The following is a 21,440-nucleotide window of genomic DNA, read 5'->3' on the forward strand; positions in this document are numbered from 1 at the left end:
TTTTTAATGGTCTGTGGGCCAGGGAATGAACCTGGGACCTTGTATGAAAGAAGTGAGCACTCAATCACTGGGCCATATTGGCTCCTGAGTTGGTTTTCAGATTTGCATGCTTGTTTGGTTTTAGGAGGCACCAGGGAGTGACCCCGGGAACTCCCATGTGGGAAGTGGGCACTCAATCATTTGAGCCTTTTCTGCTCCCCAAGCTTATTGTTTTATATATCATTTTCTGTTGTTATTTTGAATATATACTTTTTTGCCAAATTTTAAAAAATCACAGTAACATGAATATATGTACATAAATATATACATTATATATGTGAATATATGTGTATATAGCATATATGTATATGTAAATACTTGTATATATCTTTAAAATAATACAGATTGTTAGGAAAATCAGCTTGTTTTTCAGAGAGTATTCAACAAATTTTACTTATTTACACATTTTATTCAGTTCTTATGCCTATGTGCAATAATTTCTATAAGACTGACTTCTGGAAGTTATGTGACTGGATCTTGGATCAAAGGTTATTGCACTTTTTTTATTTTTAATTTTTGTCTTTTTTAAAAAGATACATAGATCACAAAAAATGTTACATTAAAAAATATAAGAGGTTCCCTTATACCCCATACCTCACCCCCACTCCTCCCACATCAACAACCTCTTTCATCAGTGTGGCACAGTCACTGCATTTGGTCAATACATTTTGGAGCACTGCTACACGGCATGGATTATAGTTTACATTGTAGTTTACACTCTTCCCCAGTCCATTCAGTGGGTTATGGCAGGATATATAATGTCCTGCATCTGTCCCTGCAATATCATTCAGGACAACGCCCAAAAATGCCTCCACATCACACCTCTTCTTCCCTCTCCCTGCCAGCAGCAACTCCCATGGCCACTGTCACCATATCAATGATAGTTTCTTCCATTGTTAGAAGCACAATAATAGTTCTATAGTAGAATATCAGTAAGTTCACTGTAATCCATATTTTATTCCTCCATCCTGTGGACCTGGGATGGTGATGTCCATTCCACCTCTAAATCGAGATGGGGCTTAGATCCCACATAGTTGATGGATACAATTCTCCTGCTTGCAGTTATAGACAATCTTGGTTCCCTGGTGTGGTGGTTGACTATCTTCACCTTCCTGTTAGCTGACCTGTGCAAGTCCAACCACCTGGAGAGTAGGAGTTGCAACTCTGCTGAGGCTCAGGGCCCAGCTCGTACATGGCTAGTCCGGAGATTTAAGTCTCCTGAGCATACACCAACCCCAGTGCCAACCACAGGTTCAGTAGAAGTGACAGAAGAGGCATGTGTAGAAAGGTCACATCAGAGTCCAACTCTATCACACTCAGGAACACAAATTCCAAAGTAGGGCCAACTGACATAGCACTGAACTCCAGAGCCATCTGCCATGACCACAGAACTTGTGGGTCTCTGTAGGCCTTAGGAGAATCAGTACCTGGGGTTGTATCTACTTTGGCTCTCTCTGGGACCCTGCTGAGGTATGCATAAGTGTGACCCCTCTGATGACCTCCCGACTCTTTTTTGGAGACTCATAGCTATATAAAATCATTTGTCCTTCCCATTTCCCCCTTTTATTCAAGGTCAAAAAGCAGTTTTTAACACCTGATATTACATGTAGGCTGAGATATTCTGCTGGTCTGTTGCTCATCACTAAATGGGACTAACTCTCCCCACAGATCACATGGAAGACAAGAGGGACCACACAGGGCAGCCCGTGCTGGGGAACTTGGGCCCAAGTTTCTGCCTCCCTGGGCCCAGCTGCCCTCTGGGAGCTGTCCTTGTGCCCTGGGCCCTGCCACCTGGGGGGTGGAGGGGGCTGCTGCCTCCTCCCTAGGCCTCCACTCAGTTTCACTGTAGAAGCCCCCACTTCTGTTTGCAAATATTATTCTGGAAGGCACACAACTATGAAGGTATTCAACCAAATTGTCATGGACAAACACCGCCCTGTCCTCACCTACCAAGCCTTCTGTCCCAGCCTCTATTCACTGTGTGACATCCCAGCTGAGCTGATGCTTGTCATTCCTGAGGCAAAACCAACAGCTTGAAGAGTTTCAATTCGCCTCCTAGAAAAGCCCTGCACTATTCTATTGGAATCCTTTCTCTGCCAAGTCTTCTGTGCTAGTCATCTTAACTGCAATGGGGGATAATTTGGACTCAATATTATACAGGGTCTACCTTAATTTGTACAAAATCAATTATGTACAAACAATCATGGGGCAGCCCAGCAATGTCAAGTTTTCTCTCCATGCAGGATTAGGCCCAGAGGACACACACGCCCATAGCGAAAAACCACATCCAAGGACGCGAAGTCTTGCACAACCTCAACAGTCTTTTTCATTCATGGAAATCCTTCCTCCTCACTCATGGCTCCAGCAAGTCCTTTCCCCTCCACCTGGTCTCCAGAAAAAAGCGGGGAGCAGGCTGCAAGAGTCGAGGATGAGAAACATCCTTCAGCCAGGAGCTCTGTGTTCCATCTCTGAAGCCACAGGATGCCACGGACCCACAGTCTTTACACACCTGCCCCCTCAGGCTCCACAGATGACCGTTACCTGACAATGGCACATCGTGACTCTCTAAGTACCTAAGCCATAGAGACGACTCATAAAAAAACACCAGAAAATAAATCAGAGTCAACCGTGGAGCAGGTATAAGGAGGTGAAAGGTGACTGCTGTTTGAAATCCAGCAAAATAAGCAGCTTTCCAGGACGTTGTATCCTCTTGCCACTTAACCCCACAGGGACCCTAAAGCAGCAGTTCCAAAGAGGCGGCGTCGTGCACGCAAACCTATTCCCGCATTCCATGCCATGTGGATGCTGCTTCCAGTGCACTGCGGTCCCTGTCTGCATCTTGTCATTTTTACACATGGACACGTCCCTCCACGCACAGCACAGACCCACAGAGAACACGCAGCCCTGAGCGAGGCCAGGTGCTCCATCCTCACAGTGAGGGTCTCGTGGTGGCATCAGAAGTCCATCGGAGACTCAGGCTGGGAAGGCAGGAGGCCCAGGGTGAGGGCTGGTGGCAGTGCTCACAGTGACAAGAGCACTGGACTTTGCAGTTTGCTACTTTACAGCCCAGCAGGTTGAGGACTGGGGTGGGGCAGACACACATCCACCTGCAAAGTGCAAAGAACAAATATCATTCATGAGCCCAATGCATCGCGGGAACCAAGGAAATTGCCTAATTTGGATGACAGAAAAGACAGTCTAACAAAACATTCACTGAGGAAAGAATGTTTGGCCTGGGCTCTGAGGAGCTTCAGAAATGGGCCCACCCTCCAGGGAGAGGAGGCTTCAGGCAGTGGGACAAGGCTGAAGTCACTGAGAGGCTGTGGGGACTCCCAGGAGAGCAGTGGGTCTTACTGAGCGGATCCAGCAGGCAGAGGCCCCGTGAGCCATGTGAAGGTCACGACCAGGTCACGTTCTGGAGAACACGCTGAGGTTATTCCATGGTTGAGGGACTCATCCTGTGTGCCCCGTGGGCTTACCTAGTTGCTTTATTTTCTTCAGGGAGGTTCCACCTCCTCCTCACAATGGAGAAATTCAGCTCAGGATGAACCAAGAACTAGGGAGAAGTCAAAGTCATCAACTGCTATGGCTGAAAGGACGTCCAAGAGTCAGGACTTCATAAATCCCCTCCACAGGACAGATGTGCACACGCACGGTGACAGAGTGGAGAATGACCTTCTACCTGGGAATCAGGAAACCATTCAAACACCATTTCAGGAAAAAGAAAGAACACATGAAGTACCTGGGGATTTAAACTTCACCATATTTCCTGCCATTAGGCCATTTAGAACATTTCAATCCATGGGATCCACAAAGGGAGCCTGATTTTTAGAATTCCTTTCATTCTCTCCTCTCTAAATCTATGAGGCCCCAAATCTCTAGTACTTTTCTGAAAAATTCTGGTAAAATGAAACTTTTAGATTGGGCATAAATTGCTGACACCAAGTAACACCAACATGGAACATCTTTCAAGAAAAAGAAGGGGTCATCCACTCCGCTTTGGAGACTTGTGACTTGCTGTTGTCAGAGCCTGTTGGGTACATGACACTGGGAGATATTAAAGGCAAGTTCACTGCCGAGAGGGACTGACAGAGACCTTGCAGTTACTGGAAGGAGTCCCTGCTTTCCCTTCAATGTTGAGTTGACCGTCTCCAGCTGCTCCACCAATGAAACAAATGATGGCACCATACACCCCTCATTTACCAAATGAGCAGGAAGATACTAACTCAATAAAGCCTCTCTGCCTTGACCCCCTGCCCAGGCAAAACTCCTCCTTCATGTTCTTTCCACTCAGTCTATTCTGAAAGCCTTTTCTAGAAGGCATCTATCAGGACACAATCCTGAGAAGGCCTGAGAAAGAGAAAGGCAGCTGGCCTGGTCTTATCAGCTGAACTCCTGGGACATCTGAACCAGGTCACAGAACATCAACACCTCCAGGTCAGAAAGAAACCATGAGGGAGGCAGGGAGGAGAAAGGCAAGAAAAAAAAAAAGGTAAAAAACCTGATCATTCATAAGCAAGACTGATTACACATGAAACATGAATATCGTCCAATACATGGATTTCACCAAATATACCCCTCTCATGGCTAATTATGGGATGGGGCTGGTTCTTTACTGAGGAGGAGGCATTTAGCCTTTCTCTAGTCTTCTCACTTCTAGATAAGATGGAAAAAATCCTCAATCATTGAATTTCCTTGTGTCCTGGAGCATTAAATCCAGAACAAAACCCTCCCCCTTAAGCACTCTCCCAAACCACTTACCATCCCCAAGCATTTAGGCCATAGAAACCTTTTCTAACGCCTCCTTCATGAGATTACCCCCGTTTCCTCTGTTGTGTTTCCTCCAATGTAATGTGTAATACATGCAACTTAGTGTGCAATACAGGTGTTTTTGTCCCTTCATTTTTCAAAGAAGTTTGGCTGAAGTGGAATGTGAAACCTGGAGACCATGAGTAATTTTGCCTAGGGAATTCAGGAAAGGCATCATTAAGCAGAGAATCCTGTGAGCAGGACCTCAAGGAGGAGGCGCCTTGGCCAGGCTAACAGACATGTTCCTTGCAGAGGTGAACTCCACGCCGGAATCAAAGTCTTGTTGCAGTGTGGGCCGTGAGGAACAGCCAGGATTGGAAGGGCAACCCTGACAGAGCAAGGGAAAAAGAGAAGGAACAGGTCAGGGTGAATACCACTCTCAGGAGCCCCCTCATCTCCTCCAAGCACTCGCTCACTGAGTGCGATTGCTCTTCTGGGTGGAAATGTCCTCGTTTGTGTGGATGCCCCCAGCTCTACCTACTAGTCCCACCATCAATGCTCTCCACCAATGAGACAAGAAAAACACCCTTGACGCTGTCCACACCCAGTGGGAACGAGTGAACCACAGGTTGGGGAGACACTGAGCTTTCACTCGGGAAGTGAATCCATCACACGACCCTTTCAGAGGAGGTCGCTTTGGCGGCAGAAGAGCCCCAAGCACTGGCAGCCTCGGGGCCTTGACGGCTCTAGTGGCAACTGGCATTCCGGGGAGAGGAAGGAAGGGGGTGGGGGCTCAGGACCGCAGACCCCAACCCTGCTTTCAGAGGAGCAGCTCCGTACACGCGGGTTTTCTTTCGTAAATGCTCTACCTGAGAAATACTGAAAAAAACTAGGGTTGGGAACCACTGCATCCGATGAGAGGCTGGGGGGTGAGAGCGGAGGAGAACAGGGTCGCGAGCGTCCTAAACGGGCGTCCGCAGGCCCGGGCCCAGCAAAGGGGATGAGGACCGGGACGAGGGGCCGGACTCGGGGAGGAGGGACCTTGACGGCCCCGCCTCGGGCGCTCACTGGGCTCCAGGCATGAAGGGGGCCGTGGGAGTCCGCGGAGCGCACCCCGCAGACCACCGGGCTGGGAGCGACACCGCCACTTCCGCTTGGAAACGCGGCCTGAACCACTTTCAACCGTCCTTGCCGCGCACATGCGCACGTCCCGCTTCCAGCTGACCTATGGGCGCTCAGCATTCGTAGCAGGAAAAACAATCGATCAATCCTGCTGGTCATTCAAGACCCTAGAAGTAGAGTATAGAGGCACTCGACCTGCAAAGTCCAGGTGTAGGAGATGAGAAGTAATAAACTAAGGTGCAAGGTGATAATGACATTTACTTAGGGTCCTAGAATTGCAATTCTGGGAGCACAGAATCAGGTTTCTATGACCTGTCTTGGCATTTCAGGCAAGGATTTTTACAGTAAAAGAAGATTATCAAAGTTGTTGGTGCTTGGTGGGTATTTGGGGTACGCCATTTGAACCTCAGGTTAAGTAGTGAACTGAGGTCTTATCTTATGGTTTGTTTATGCTGTCCGGATGTCCTTAGGGTTTTCGGGAACATTTTTGTTCTAGGATTTCCATACAGTTGTAGTTTATGATATCTGACTGAGACCTACCTAAAAGTACTCTCCAGAATGACCTCCAACTCCATTTTAAATCTCTTAGCCAGAGAGTCTCTAATTTGTTTTATTAATTTCACAACAGCTCCTGCTCTAAGTTTGGTGGACGCATTCTGTTGCTGTATCCTGGATCGCCAGAAAATCGGGTTCCATGGCAGAGAACACTGTCGTCCTTGAACAGTTCATGAGGTTTAAGAACACTCTTTTCTAGCCCTTCCCCTTATGGCAGGTAAGTATAGAGAAAAGGAAACCCGTCCTGTCACAAGTGGGACCCGGAAGTGAACGCGGCTGGCACAGAACATAGCCGTGAGGCTCAAACAGGAAACCTGTTTTCTCCTTGTTGTAGACCAGCGATATTGACCAGACTCAGACTTTGGATAGAGTTTCAATTGAGAGCTTTATTAGCCGCACAGCGACTGTCTCATTCCTCTGCAGAGGAGAGAGCAGCCCCGAGTCTCAGGGAAGGGGGGCATCTACTAATAAGCGAGCAAGCAAGCAGGCACAGAAGCGGAACACTGCGGTTAGCTGAAGGTAACATATCTATGTTTTTTTTCTTTTTGAAAGGCTTCTTCTTGTAAGCAGTGCCCTATTATTTATTGGCACTCTCCTTACAGGCCATCCTGTTATTTATTGGTACTCTCCTTACAGACTGTCCTAAGTTATTTATTGGCACTCTCTTTACAGACCGTCTTAAGTCATTTATCTATTTGAAGGCACTTGCAATTCCCACCTCCCAATGTAGTTCTATTCCTATTTTCCCAATGTGTCCTTACTCTTACATCCTCAGACTGGGCTTTGGGGGACCTCCCACCTGGAGCGTCAAGAATTCTGAAAGCAGCAGGTCAGGAGAACTAACCAGTTCTCCATGAGACTTCCGTGACCTCAGTGTGTGTATACTGTAATTGGTATTGCTCATCAGAGGTATGCCAAAGTAAAAATGGGAATAAGCTGAGCTCTGGAGTAAAGAAAAATGTTGTAGGTTGTATTTTACAGCACTGGGAGCAATTTGATTATAAGACAGTAACTAAATGGAATGACATATCCTGTGCAAAACTCCATGGTCACAGTTCAGATTAATTAAAAATAGCCCTCAAAGAGATCTTTTAAATGTTCTTTTAGAGGTAAAGTTATTTTGTAAGAGAATGACAATGATATATAACATTATTAAGTTGTGTGTGTCTAACTCTTTTTTTTTTTTAAGATTTATTTTTCATTTATTCACTCCCCACCCCCCGCCCCCGCCAGTTTTCTGCTTTTTGTGTCCATTCCCTCTGTGTTCTTCTGTGTCTGCTTGCATTCTTGTCAGCAGCACTGGCAATCTGTATCTTTTTTTGTTGCATCATCTTCCTGCGTCAGCTCTCCGAGTGTGTAGCATCACTCCTGGATACGCTGTGTTGTTTTCCTGCAGTGAGGCTCTCCTTGAGGGGCGCATTCCTTGTGCATGGGGATCCCCTACGTGGAGGATACCCCAGTGTGGCAGGGCACTCCTTGTGCACATCAGCACTGCAGGAGGGCCAGCTTACCACACAGGCCAGGAGGCCCTGGACCTCCTATCTGGTAGGCAGATGCTCTATTAGTTGAGCCAAATCCGCTTCCCATGTCTTTCTGTATCTGTTTGTTCAGTGTATATTTTTATACATTGGGATGAAAATATCAATATAACAAAAGAAATTCTTAAAAGAGCTCTATTCAAATAGTTAACAATTAAATATGTGCCTATATATGTAAATGAATATTCCTGGAGGCCAAAGATCATATAGAAATCTGAATATAGAAAGTATTGGGAAGTGGAAAAAGTTTTTCCTAAGTTCTTTGATCTACCCAGCCACCAGGGCCTTCTCATTGCAAGAGTTATGAGGGAAGGGCTCAGTGTGACAGATTTATTGCCTTTATTTTATTTCATTTTTATTATTCCATGCCCCACAGCTTTTTGTGTGCTGTCTACTCTCTCTGTGTCCATTTGCTGTGTGTTCTTCTGTGTCTGTATTTATTTATTTTAAAAATTTATTTCCCCTCCCCACCTTGCGGCCTGCTTGCAGTCTGCTTTCTGTGTCCGTTTGCTGTGTGCTCTTCTGTATTTTTGCTTGTCTCCCTTTTTTTTGTTGTTGTGTCACCTTGTTGAGTTGGCTCTCTGCAGCACTTGTGGGCTGGCAGGACTCGACGGCGCTTGCAGGCTGGGTAGCACTCCGTGGCACCTGGGCTGGCGAGCCTGCCTTCACAAGGAAGCCCCAGGACACGAACCCAGTGCCTCCCAAATTGTAGAGGGGAGCCCAACTGATAGAGCCACGGCTGCTTCCCTAATTGCCTTTATTTTTTAAAAGATACATAGATCACAAAAAATGTTACATTGAAAACTGTAAGAGATTCCCTTATAACCACCCCACTCCCCACTCCTCTCATATCAACAGCCTCTTTCATCATTGCAGTTGGTGAATACATTTTGGAGCATTGCTACACTGCATGGACTATAGTTTACATTGTAGTTTGCACTCTCCCCCAGTCCATTCAGTGAGTTATGGCAGGATATATAATGTCCTGTATCTGTTGGTGCAATATCATTCAAGACAATTCCCAGTCCCAAAAATGCCCCCATATCACACCTCTTCTTCCCTCTCCCTGCTCTCAGCAACTCCTGTGGCTACTGTCTCCACAACAATGATATAATTACTTCCATTGCTAGAGTCACAATAGTTCTGTAGTAGAATACCAGCAAGTCCACTCTAATCCATATTTTATTCCTCCATCCTGTGGATCATGGGATGGTGAAGCCCACTCCACCTCTAAATCAAGATGGGGCTTAGATCCCACATGGCTGATTCTCTTGCTTGCAGTTGTAGACACTCTGTTCCCTGGTGTGGTAGTTGACCATCTTCACCTCCCTGTTAGCTAACCTGGGTAAGTCCAATGAATGGAGAGTAGGTGTTGCAACTCTGCTGAGGCTCAGGGCCCAGCTGGCACATGGCCAACCAGAGATTCAAGTCTCCTGGGTATAAACCAACCCCAGTGCCAACCACAGGTTCAGTAAAAGTGACAGAAGAGGCCTGCATAGAGAGGTCACATTTGAGTCCAAGTCCATCACACTCAGGAATACAAATTCCAAAGTAGGGCCCACTGGCAAGGCACTGAATCCAGAGCCATCTGCCATGACCATAGGATCTGGGTGTCTCTGTAGCCCTCAGGAGCACCACTACCTGGGGTTGCATCAACTTTGGCTATCTCTGACTTCCTGCTGAGAAGTATGTAAGCGTGACCCCTCTGATGACCACCTGACTCATTTTGAAGTCTCTTAGCCATATAAACTCTTTGTCTTTACCATTTCCCCCCTTTATCAAGTTTTTTTTCTGATTGCAGCACCAGCTGGTTCTTGGCAGTAATCCCTCAGTGCCAAGGAGGCTCATCCCCGGGAGTCATGTCCCATGCTGGGGGGAAGCTAATGCATTTACATGCTGAGTTTGGCTTAGAGAGTGGCCACATTTGAGCAACATGGAAACTCTCAGGAGGTAACTCTTAGGCACTCTGCAGCTCTAAGCCTAGTTGAAATTTCAAGCACACAGGCTCATAAGCATAGTCATCAGTATCAAGGGCCCATCATTGGACCATCCTTCTTCACTGGTATTTGCCCTTGCACTTGGGGGATTTATGCTGTTTCATTGGGGAATGTGACAGAGCTCCCCTGGCTAGGAACTCAGCACTCCCTCAATTGTCATTTGTGTCTGTAACTACTGTGAAAATACCCAATGAATATCCTAACATCTTAATATACCGTATACACATGCCCTGGAGACCTCCTTCCCAACCATGTGTCCCTCATCAATAACACTCCACACCAGTGTTCCTCCCCTGCCATAGTTGAACCCCTCTGTGGTCCAAAACTTCTTCAAAATGAAGCCTATTATATTGCCAAATTCAATTAATAGGAAAATGAAATAGTAATGATAGGTTTAAAGATTAGAAATAGAATACATACTAATTTAGAAAAACTAAAATAAAGTAAAAATAAATTGGGGCATTAAAAAATGAAAAATATCATAAAACTTTGTTTTTGATGTTTTGCCTTTTATCACTGTATAGGTGTTGTACAGTGGCAAGGCAATTTCTTTCATTTCTTCCTTAGTGTCTACATCCTTTTTAAATTTTTTCTTCTCATTTTTTATTGTGTTTTCTTTTTTTTTTTTTTTAAAGATTTATTTATTTAATTAATTTCCCCCCCTCCCCTGGTTGTCTGTTCTTGGTGTCTATTTGCTGCGTCTTGTTTCTTTGTCCGCTTCTGTTGTCGTCAGTGGCACGGGAAGTGTGGGCGGCGCCGTTCCTGGGCAGGCTGCTCTTTCTTTTCACGCTGGGTGGCTTTCCTCACGGGGAGCACTCCTTGCGCGTGGGGCTCCCCCACGCGGGGGACACCCTTGCGTGGCGCGGCACTCCTTGCGCGCATCAGCGCTGCGCATGGCCAGCTCTACACAGGTCAAGGAGGCCAGGGGTTTGAACCGCGGACCTCCCATATGGTAGACGGACGCCCTAACCACTGGGCCAAAGTCCGTTTCCCCTTTATTGTGTTTTCAAAAAAGTTTTAGATCACAATAAAGTCACATATACAATATAGGGGATTCCCATATATCCAACATCAAACCCTTTTTCTCCTTCCTCAGCAATGATCTTTTTACATGTTCATGCCATATTTGCTGCAACTGATGTACAGATATTGAAACATAGCTATCAAACATGGTTCCATTTTGTTTTTTATTATGGTTTAGATTTTAGTTACATTATGTTTTACATTATGGCTTACACTTTAGTCTATAGACTTTTATACATTTTTGATGAAATTTAACACGTCCTATATCCATCATTGCACAATCTTGTGGAACACTTCCATTGCCCCCCCAGTTACCCTGCTTCAAGCTATACTATTCCTTTCTCCCCCTTCCCTCAGGGCCCACAGTGACAACCAAGCTTCACTGTTTAAAGGACCAGATTCACAGATACTTGCAACAGTGCTGAAGGCTTGATATACTAGACTGTCCTCCACATTGGGAGTCATCAATTCTCTTGAGAGACACAATTCCCTCTGTTAGAGAACATCACACCTCCCCAGGATATGAATACACCTTCCCACTCATTGGAAGGGTCTCCACCCAATGATATAACACACTCTGACAAGATGAGCACTCACACACTCCCTAGTAGCCTGCCCCTATCCTCTACTTAGTTTTTCCAGTGTTTGCCCCATGTATTTTGAGGTGCTCTGGTTAGGTGCATAAATATTTATGAATGTTCTTTCCTCTTGAAAGATTACCCCTTTTACTAATATGTAGTGTCCATCTTTGTATCTCCCAATAGTTTTTCATTTAAAGTCTATTTTGTCCAATATTAATATATCTACTCCTGCCCTTTTTTGATTATTGTTTGCTTGTAAATTGTTTTCCAGCTATTCACTTTCAACCTCCTTAAATCCCTGGGTCTAAGGTGGGTTTCTTGTAGACAGCATATAGATGGGTCATATTTCCTTATCCAATCTTCCAATCTGTCTCTTAACAGGTGAGTTTAATCCATTAACATTCAGTGTTATTGCTTTCAAGAAATTACTTACATTAGCCATATTTTCTTTGGATTTGTGTATGTCATATGTTGTTTTTATTTCTCTTTTTGTCTTTTTAGGTGTTCTTACACTCTTCTCCTACTCTGTCTCTCCTGTTTTTTTCTTTCAACATGCAGAACTCCTTTTACTATTTCTTGAAGGGCAGGTTTCTTATTAGCATACTCTTACTTTCTGTTTATGTGTGAATATTTTGAACTCTCCGTCATTTTTGAATGCCAGCTTTGCTGGATAGAGTATTCTTGGCTGGAAATTTTTTTCTTTTAGTACCTTGACTATGACGTACCACTGCCTTCTTGCCTCCATGGTCTCAGATGAGAAATCAGCACTTAATCTTATTGCGCTTCTCTTGTATGTGATGGTTCTCTTTTCTCTTGCTGCCTTCAGTATTTTCTCTTTGTCTTGAACATTGAATAATTTGACAAGTATATGTCCTGGAGTAGGCCTGTTTGGATTTATACTGTTTGGGGTGCTCTGCACTTCCTGGACATGTACATCCATCCCCCTCAATAGATTTGGGAAGTTTTCAGCCATTATTTCCTCCAACACCCCTTTTGTCCCCTTTTCCTTCTTGTCTTCTTCTGGGATCCTTGTAATGCATATGTTTGTATGTTTTGCATTATCATTCTGATCCCTAAGTCCCTGCTAGATTTTTGCTATCTTTATCAGTTCTACTATCTGTTTTGCTTCAGATGTACTGTCTTCCACATCACTAATTCTTTCCTCTGCCTCTTCGAATCTGCTCTTATTTGCTGAGAGTGTGTTTTTTATTTCTTGGATTGTGCCATTCATCACCATCATGTCCATTATCTTTTTTGTATGTTTACAATTTCTTCAGTATGCTCTCTTAGTGTTTTCTTAAATATCCTTAATCTCTTCCTTCACTTCATTGAGTTGGTCCATGATATTTGTTTGGATATATTGTTTGATTAGTTGTTCAATGTTCTGCTCCTTTTCCTGGTTTTTAGTTTGTTCATTATACTGGGCCATGTCTTCCTGATGATTGGTGTGGTTTGTAGTTTTTTGTTGTTGTCTGGTCATTGTTTTGTCTTGATGGGTTTGTTCAGTTTATTAGTTTCTCCATCTAGTCTTGGGTTTTATTTAGTTGCTGTTTTTGTATGTGTGTTAGGTATTCTCTTTGACACCTTGTTATTCTTATTCTATTTTCTTGTTGTTATGTAAGTTCCCTTGAAGGAAAAAGATTCAGGCCAGGGAAAGCAAAAGAGATAATAAACGAAAAAGTATAATAGTAGTATTGATAGTAAATGTTAGCAGAAGAACTGTGTAAGACCTAGAAGAATGCATTTTAAACTCATGTAAGCAATGTCGAGTTGTAGGAATAAAAAAATGGAGTACCTACAATGAAATGGAAAAATGAATGTGGAGAGGAATATAGTATGAATTAAAAGCCAGCATGATGAGGAGAGAGGGAAAGAGAAAATAAAGGACAATAACAGGAAGAGTTAATAAAAGATAGAAAATAGAATAGAAGTGTTAGAAATAAAAAGCCAGAAAAATTGGGGGCTAAGAAATAGAGGTGGAATATAAGAGCAACAACAGAATGTAGTAGAAAGATATAGGAAGGAAAAGAGATAGCATTGGTAGCCAAATCAGTACACACAGAAAAGAGGAGATCAAGGAAGAGGAAACACAGCAAATAGGAAACAAGCTGGCAGCACCTAATTAAAAAAAAAAAGGGGGGGGGGTGGATAAAGAGAAAGGAAAAACAAAACAAAACAAAACAGACAACACCACAGGTAAGGAATCAACCAAACATTAAGAAAAAACAGACTTTTTTCTTAAGCCTCTGTGGAGCTTGTCAGGCTGCTGGTGTTTATCAATCAATTACCCTGCAGCTGTCTTGCTGCAGATTTTGAAATGGGTTTCAGTGAGTAAACTAAGTTAAATTATGTAACAAAAGTAATTTATTTTGCTGCAGATTTTGAAATGGGTTCAGTGAGTAAACTAAGTTAAATTATGTAACAAAAGTAATTTATTTTGCTGCAGATTTTGAAATGGGTTTCAGTAAGTAAACTAAGTTAAATTATGTAACAAAAGTAATTTTTTTTTTTAGGAAAAATAAGCAAACCAAAGGAAGCTAATACAAGAATAGTGTCTATGGGAGACAGACTTGGCCCAGTGGTTAGGGTGTCCGTCTACCACATGGGAGGTCCACAGTTCAAACCCCGGGCCTCCTTGACCCGTGTGGAGCTGGCCCATGCACAGTGCTGATGCGCGTGGGGAGTGCCCCCCACACAGGGGTGTCCCCTGCATTGGGGAGCCCGATGCGCAAGGTTTGCGCCCCGTAAGGAGAGCCGCCCAGTGTGAAAGAAAGTGCAGCCTGCCCAGGAATGGTGCCACACACATGGAGAGTTGACAGAAGATGATGCAACAAAAAGAAACACAGATTCCCGTGCCGCTGACAACAACAGAGGCGGACAAAGAAACAAGATGCAGCAAGTAGACAGAGAACAGACAACTGGGGTGGGGGAAGGGGAGAGAAATAAATAAATAAATAAATCTTAAAAAAAAAAAAAGACAATAGTGTCTATGTTTTCACTGTCCTTAATTATCAGCTAGATGTTTACTATCCCAGTGGGTCAATACTTTCTGAGGAGCTGGGAATTGAAGTACAGACCTTGCATATTCAATGCTGAAACTCCTCCACTGAGCTAAACTTTCTTCCTGAGTTGAGCTGCTCTTCAAAAAGAGTCCCTTTCCTGGTGCAGGATTGACTCTTTGCAATTGGATAAACTGATTAGGAATCTGTCCTCCCCACCCCACGCCTCCCCCTTTTTTCTCTAACTGCTTTCTCTCCCAGGGCAGCCATAAGCCTGTGTGTGAGTTCCCTTTTGAAATTCAAGTGGGACCCTGGTAAATTAACTCACCACAGAAAATGATGACTCTCAGTCTCTTTGAGACAGAGCACCCACACCTTGTCGGGAACCCTAAATATGTCTTGGAAGCTTTTTAAGCACTTCCTACTGTCCCCCTCCCTTAGGAGTGTTTCACAGGACTAGTTAATTGCCTGTCTCTACCTTCTCCCAGACCAATTTTCCCCATCCCTGGGCAGTTAGGTAAATCTGGCTGCTTCAGCAGATTTGCATCCCCCCTTCCTGGTTTCTCCTTACGCCAGCTGGTATGCTCCTCAAAGCCCCCAAAAAGGGGCCCAGACAATTGAACATGCACAAAGGGAACCCCTCTCTGCCCTTCCCCAGAACCCTCCCATTCTAGGAGTTTGTCTCCTCCAACCGTGTGACCAGCTAGGTTCGGGGAATGCTGCAGCTTCCTGACCTGAGGAAGGGCCTTAGCCATCACAGCTCCAGCTTCAAGTGCCAGAAACGCACGGTTTTATCTTGAGCAATCACTCTTTTTGTCGCTATCTCCAGATTGATATCCTGAAGCCTCCTGCTTTGTGGGTTCCCAAAACAGCTCACTCAGGCAGGATTTTGTCCCCACCCAGCTGTTTTTTTTGTAGGGGAGATGATGTGGGTGCACTTACTCTGACACCGTCTTGCCCCACCTTTCTGGGTTTGGCTTTTCTGTAAGCTAGCACTTCTTCGAGAGCAAGAATAGAGCACTTTTAAGAATTTTCATTTGTTCATTTGATATTACCATCCCGACGTATGAAGACATACACTGAACAAACAGACACAAATAGTGAGTTAGACACAGAAACACAAAACTCACTAATGAAGCAAGCTAGTTTAGGGAATGAAGAGATGAACCTGGGACCTGGCAGAAAACCACGGCTGTGAAACACATGGTCATGAAAATAATCCCTGAGGAAAGGCTCCACAAGGTGGCTCCTCAAAGAACCTCATGAGAATTCCTCTTTCGGAACATGATGTTGTCCAGGTTCAAGGAAAAGCCCCAGATGTTCCAAAGGGCCTTGCAGTTGGGACGCTGGGGGAATTGAAGGGTGGGGTAACCAATCAAAACAGCAAAAGAGCTGGGACTCCTTCCCCAAACATTAACAAGGGGTGCAGTAATTCATGGTTTAAAAAGCAAGCACAGAAATTCAGTCAACCGTTTTTTGTTTTTCTCTTCTGGCCCAGATTAGCACACAAGTAGACCTGGGACTTTTAATCTGTAATGGAGATTTGTAATGGGGACTTGTAGTTCATAAACCAACCCCTTTTACCTCCCCCCTCTTTTTTTTCTCTCTTTATTTTTTTAAAAAATGTTACATTCAAAAAATATGAGTTCCCCATATACCCTCCACCCTCCTCACCCCACCCCTCCCATATCAACAATCTCTTTCATCCTTGTGGTACATTCATTGTATTTGGTGAATACATTTTGGAGCACTGCTGCACCACATGGATAATGGTTTACACTGTAGTTTACATTCTCCCCCAGTCCATCCAGTGGACCATGGCAGGACATACAATGTCCAGCATCTGTCCCTGCAGTACCACCCAGGACAACTGCAAGTCCTGAAAATGCCCCCACATCATATCTCTTCTTCCCTCTCCCTATCCTCAGCTGCTACTGTGGCCACTTTCTCCACATCAATGCTACAATTTCTTCCATTACTAATCACAACAGTTCCATAGTAGAATATCAGTAAGTCCACTCTAATCTATATTCTGTTCCTCCATCCTGTGGACCCTGTGATGGTTATGTCCACTCCACATCTATATTGAGAGGGGGCTTAGATTCCACATGGATGAAGGATGCAATTCTCCTACTTGCAGTTGTAGGCACTCTTGGCTCCCTGGTTTGGTGGTTGACCTTCTTCACCTCCCTGTTAGCTGGCCAGGGTAAGTCCAATAAACCAGAAAGTAGGAGTTGCAATTCTGCTGAGGCTCATAATAAAAGGGTCAACTCCAAACAGCAGAATATCTCAGCCTACATGTAATATCAGGTGTTAAAAACTGCTTTTTGACCTTGAATAAAAGGGGGAAATGGGAAGGACAAATGAGTTTATATAGCTATGAGTCTCCAAAAAAGAGTCGGGAGGTCATCAGAAGGGTCACCCTTACTCATGCCTCAGCAGGGTCCCAGAGACAGCCAAAGTAGATACAACCCCAGGTACTGATTCTCCTGAGGGCTACAGAGACCCACAGGTTCTATGGTCATGGCAGATGGCTCTGGAGTTCAGTGCCATGTCAGTTGGCCCTACTTTGGAGTTTGTGTCCCCTTGAGTGATGGAGTTGGACTCAGATGTGACCTCTCTACACATGCTTCTTCTGTCCCTTTTACTAAACCTGTGGTTGGCACTGGGGTTGGTGTATACTCAGGAGATCTGAATCTCTAGACTGTCCATATGACAGCCAGGCCTTTTTACCATTTTTAGTGCTTCTGCTCCCTTTGCCTGGACTAATCTGCAAATATACCTGGGAGCCATAATCTGTTATTTTCTCCCATTTCTTTTCCCTCATTTTCTTTTCTTTTTCTTTTTTTAAGATTTGTTTTTCATTTATTTCTCTCCCCTTCCCCCCCTGTTGTCTGCTCTCTGTGTCCACTTGCTGTGTGTGTTCTGCATCCACTTGGATTCTTGTCAGCGGCACTGGAAATATGTGTCTATTTTTTGTTGTTTCATCTTGCTGCGTCAGCTCTCCTTGTGTGCAGCACCTCTCCTGGGCAGGCTGCGCTTTTTTCTCATGGGGCGGCTTCCCTTATGGGGTGCACTCCTTGCGTGAGGGGCTTCCCTTTTTGGGGGACACCCATGCATGGTACAGCACTCCTTGTGTGCATCAGCACTGAGCATGGGCCAGCTCCACATGGGTCAGGAGGCCCGGGGTTTGAACCCTGGACATCACATGTGATAGGCAGACACTCTATAGTGAGCCAAATCTGCTTCCCTTCCCTCATTTTCTTAATAAACTACTGACCTAGCTAAACTGGTGTGTACTTAAAATCCTTTTTTTGTGACATAGCCAAGAACCTAGAGAAAATCCAGCAACACTAATGTTACTGATCATTTTTATTCTCTTACAAAATAAGTTTAATTGTAAAAGAACATTACAGTCAAAAGATCTATTTGAAGGCTATTTCTAGTTAATCTGCAATGTGACCATGCAGTTTTGCATGAGGATTTTGTTCTTTAATTATTGGCTTAAAACCAAAATTTTCCCAATGCTTTAAATTACAATCTACAATATTTTCCTTTACTTCAGAGTTCTGCTTATTTCCCACTTTAACTTTGACAGACCTTGATGAGCAGCAATAACTCCAGTATATATGCACTGAAGTAACTGAAATCTCAAGGAAGACTGGGTTTTCACATAATCTGCCACTTTCAGAATTCTTGAAGCGCAAGGTGGGAGGTCCCCCGCTCGCTGGTCCTTGGAAATAACAGGACTCCAGCAGCTGCTGCACTGGAAGAGAGGGCGTCCAACCCCAAGGACCAAGGATTCCCACCCCGCAGATATTTCCTCAAGGGTTTTAGAGTCTGTGAGGGTTAGGCTAATATGTCAACTTGGCCAAGCAAGCACTGGGCTAATTGTAATACAAGGACACTTATGCACTTTAGTCACCCATGAGTTTACTGCATAGATGGCTGATTACATCTACATCAACCAGGGAAGTTGCTGTCAGCAATGAGTGACACTTTATCCAATCAGTTGAATGCCTTAAAAGGGGAAGTGATTTCAGCATTCAGTAAGAATTTCCCAGCTCATCTTTGGACAGCCAACTTCTCCCAGAAACTCAACAAGGACTTTCATTGGACTTTCATCGGAGCCCCTGCTTTGCAGCCTCCCTCTGGAACCTGGACTTGTGCATACCTATGGTCACGTGAGAGAATCTTATAAACCTCATACTATTTACAGATATTTCCTGTTACTTCTGTTTCCCAAAAGAACCCTAACTAGTACAACATGGTACTGGGAGTGGTTCTTGAGTAACAGACTCTTAAACATGGGATGTCTGAGGTGGTTCTGGGAGTTCTGCAATTGGTTCTCTACTCTACTTGGACTCAAGGGTACTAATGATTCCCTTTCCAATAATGAAGAGTCTATGGCATGATTTGGCAATGTAGATATGCAAAATATTACTGGATTCCCCTACTTCCATGCTTATAAGAAGCAAGGATCTGGGTGACAGTGTTTTCGACACCTTAACAGAGTTTTGTGGAGTCAGAAGGTATAATGATGTTGGCTGGCTCCTCCTAGATACTCTGGATACAGTTACAAAAGAAAGAGATGAGCTAAAGGCTTCAAATTTGAAACTTAAACACTGCATGAATGATGCAAAAGTTTCTGTGTGTGCTCTGAAAGAGAATCTTGTCTCCTGCAGCCACAGACTTGAGATATCTGAGAACCAAACTCAAACTCTCATTGTAAGAGTAGCAGAGTTACAAAGGAAACAAAAATCTCAGAGTGTCTGTGGTTAAAGTGAAGGCATTGATTGGAAAAGAGTGGAACCCAGAGGACTGGGGTGGAGACATATGGGATGATGATAATATCGGTGGGGACATTGGAACTCTAAATTGTGCTGAGACTTTCCCAGATAAACCTGTGATGGCCTGCCCTGTGGAAACCGTACTTTGTCAACCTTTTATCACCCAGCCTCCACCCTGCCCCAGGGAGTCCAGAGCTCCTTCCAGCCCTGAGGTGGGTACCAGCCAAACTGAAGCCTGCACTGTCCAGCCTCTTGCCTGCCCCAGGGAGTCTGAACATTCTCCCAGCCCTGAGGCACGTACCAGCCTGACTCTAGCATGCACTGCTCATCCTGCACACTGCCCTGAGGAATCTGCCTTCCAGCCCATGCCTGAAGAGATTAATCCTGGTTCACCAGAAGAAAATGCAAAGGAATGCCCTGAGGTCAGTAGCTTGCAAGACATTTATAACCCTTTTCCTCGCCCACTCCCACCACCCCTCTTCTCCTCAAGACCTATTACTAGACTAAAATCACAACAAGACCCCAAAGGTGAAATACAAAGTGTGACCCACGAGGAAGTACAGTATACTCCGAAAGAACTGCATGAGTGTTCCAAATTACATAGACAGAAATCAGGGGAATATGTGTGGAAATGGATACTAAGGGTATGGGATAATGGTGGAAGAAATATAAAGTTGGATCATGCTGAATTTATTGACATGGGCCAACTAAGCAGAAATTCTGGATTCAGTGCTGTAGTGTGAGGGGTTAGAAAGGGCTCTAACAGTTTGTTTGGGTAGTTGACTGAAACATGGGCCAAAAGATGGCTGAGCATGTCTGAGTTGAGATGCCCGATTTGCCCTAGTCTACAGTAGAAGAGGGAATTCAAAGGCTTAGAGATATTGGAATGCTAGAATGGATTTACCATTTAAGACCTGCCCACCCACCCCAGGAATGTCCAGCAGGTGCACAGTTAACCAGGACTGTGAGGAATAAGTTTGTAAGACTAACTCTATCTTCTCTGAAGAGCTTTGTGGTTGCTCTTCTCTGTAGTCCAGATATTACTGTAGGGAGGGCTGTAATGGAATTAGAATCCTTGAACATTATGGGGATGATTGGATCTAGGGTCCCTAAAGATAAAGTATTGCAGTTGAAACCAAAGACAAGGTGGGTGTGGCTACTGCAATGAAGGGCAGATTCAAAGCCACACTCAAAATAGTCTGAGTTGCATAAAGTTATGGTGTTGGCTAATAGATCATGGGGTGCCTAAAAGTGAAATAGATGGGCAGTCTATTAAATTTCTTCTGGATCTGTATAACAAAAGAATTCTAGGTCAAGTGAACAAAACCCTAAGTCAAATTACAGATGCAGAGAATCACAGCCCCATAATCAATTCCCAGACTTGAGACAGTTTACAGACCCAGAGTCCCTTGAATGAGAAGGACAGGTTCCCTTGGGGAAGGATCCTGCTAAACTTCCAAAAATTTATACTGCTACTCTTCCTCCCACCTTTCCCCAAGGAAACCTATGGCCTTTTACCAGAGTAACTGTGCACTGGCTAAAAGGAAATGATCAGATATTTTGGGAATTATTAGACACTGGCTCAGAAGTGACATTAATTCCAGGAGACACAAATTGTCACAATGGTCCACCAGTCAGAGTAGGAGCTTATGGAGGTCAGGTGATTGATAGTGTTTTAGCTCAGGTCTGTCTCACAGTGGGCCAGTGGGTCTACACACACATTCTGTGGTTATTTCCCCAGTTCCAGAATGCATAATTGGAATAGACATACTCAGTGACCATCAGAATCCCCACACTGGATGCCTGACTTGTGGAGTGAGAGCTATTTTTTTTTTCATTTTTAAAATTATTATCTTTTTTTAAAAAAGATACATAGATCATACAAAATGTTACATTAAAAAATATGAGAGGTTCCCATATACCACACACCCCCCCCACCCCCACTCCTCCCACATTGAAAACTTCTAGGTGTCCAGTGGTGTGGGGCATGTTGAGATATCCCTTCTAAAGTGAAGGATAAGCTGTTGCATTTTGGGAGTGAGAGCTA

General features: G+C 44.4%; 2 long non-coding RNA genes across 2 annotated transcripts; one reads left to right on the top strand and one right to left on the bottom strand.

Annotated features, from left to right (window-relative positions):
- Positions 1 to 521: 521 nt before the first annotated feature.
- On the bottom strand, positions 522 to 6,010 carry LOC101432423 (uncharacterized). The gene is made up of 3 exons (XR_009182304.2): positions 5,658 to 6,010; positions 3,394 to 3,595; positions 522 to 3,146 (listed from the first exon to the last, which is right to left on the bottom strand). It is a non-coding gene; the product is annotated as an uncharacterized lncRNA (long non-coding RNA).
- A 532-nt stretch (positions 6,011 to 6,542) lies between these two features.
- On the top strand, positions 6,543 to 14,522 carry LOC111764969 (uncharacterized). Its single transcript, XR_009182183.2, has 3 exons — positions 6,543 to 6,682; positions 6,800 to 6,984; positions 14,118 to 14,522. It is a non-coding gene; the product is annotated as an uncharacterized lncRNA (long non-coding RNA).
- Positions 14,523 to 21,440: the final 6,918 nt, after the last annotated feature.

Source organism: Dasypus novemcinctus, chromosome 21, assembly GCF_030445035.2.
Source record: "Dasypus novemcinctus isolate mDasNov1 chromosome 21, mDasNov1.1.hap2, whole genome shotgun sequence".
In the NCBI taxonomy this organism is placed as follows: domain Eukaryota; kingdom Metazoa; phylum Chordata; class Mammalia; order Cingulata; family Dasypodidae; genus Dasypus; species Dasypus novemcinctus.